This window comes from Dysidea avara, chromosome 9 (genome assembly GCF_963678975.1).
Source record: "Dysidea avara chromosome 9, odDysAvar1.4, whole genome shotgun sequence".
NCBI lineage: Eukaryota > Metazoa > Porifera > Demospongiae > Dictyoceratida > Dysideidae > Dysidea > Dysidea avara.
Genome location: NC_089280.1, coordinates 8107324 through 8108861, shown reverse-complemented (window position 1 = coordinate 8108861; position 1538 = coordinate 8107324).

The following is a 1538-nucleotide window of genomic DNA, read 5'->3' as shown; positions in this document are numbered from 1 at the left end:
AGTGAAGCTACAAACAAATCACCCTATTGAAAAATCAGCTAGAAGAAGTCACCTTGTAGAAAGTTCAGTTACAAAGAAACCACCATATAGAGAGTTCAGCTACAAACTAACCACCTTGTAGAGACATCAGCTAGAAAAGTTACCTTGTAGAGAGTTCAGCTACAAAGAAACCATTCTGTAAAGAGCTCAGCTGCAAACAAATCACCTGTACAGAATTCAGCTACAAACAAATCACCCTGTAGAGAGATCAGCTAGAAGAAGTTAACTTGTAGAGAGTTCAGCTACAAAGAAACCATCATTTAGAAAGTTCAGCTTCAAACAAATCACCTGTAGAGAGTTCAGCTACAAACAAATCTCCCTGTAGAGAGATCAGCTAGAAGAAGTTACCTTGTAGAGAGTGAAGCTACAAACAAATCACCCTATTGAAAAATCAGCTAGAAGAAGTCACCTTGTAGAAAGTTCAGTTACAAAGAAACCACCATGTAGAGAGTTCAGCTACAAACTAGCCACCTTGTAGAGACATCAGCTAGAAAAGTTACCTTGTAGAGAGTTCAGCTACAAAGAAACCATTCTGTAAAGAGCTCAGCTGCAAACAAATCACCTGTACAGAATTCAGCTACAAACAAATCACCCTGTAGAGAGATCAGCTAGAAGAAGTTAACTTGTAGAGAGTTCAGCTACAAAGAAACCATTATTTAGAAAGTTCAGCTTCAAACAAATCACCTGTAGAGAGTTCAGCTACAAACAAATCTCCCTGTAGAGAGATCAGCTAGAAGAAGTTACCTTGTAGAGAGTGAAGCTACAAACAAATCACCCTATTGAAAAATCAGCTAGAAGAAGTCACCTTGTAGAAAGTTCAGTTACAAAGAAACCACCATGTAGAGAGTTCAGCTACTAACTAGCCACCTTGTAGAGACATCAGCTAGAAAAGTTACCTTTTAGAGAGTTCAGCTACAAAGAAACCACCCTGTAGAGAGATCAGCTAGAAGAAGTTACCTTGTAGATCGTTCAGCTACAAACAAATCACCCTGTAGAGAGATCAGCTAGAAGAAGTTACCTTGTAGAGAGTTCAGCTACAAAGAAACCACCATGTAGAGAGTTCAGCTGCAAAGAAATCACCCTGTAGAAAATTCTGCCACAAACAAATTGCCCTGTATAGAGAGATCAGTTAGAAGAAGTTACCAATCCGGAATCTTGCCTGAAATTTCGTGGGATTCGGAATCTCGTACAGGATTTTAAGGTCGTGGCGGACCCCTCGGATTCGCCTTCGTCAGAAATTGGTATGGTGGTATCGCGTGGTGTGCAAGAGAAAAATAAAGACCAACAAGTGGCCACCATAGTCCGAGATAAAACGATGAAGCTAGAGGAAGTTAGTTCTTCACCATAGTGGCCGTTGGGAGTGATTGCTGGAGCGAAAATCGTCACGGACTATTTTTGACATTTGTTAAACTATCACGTTATTGGTAACTTGTAGCGTTATTGTGTAAAGGATTAACAGTTTTCTTGTAAGATTTAGGTAGTTTTAAGTGCTGTATTGG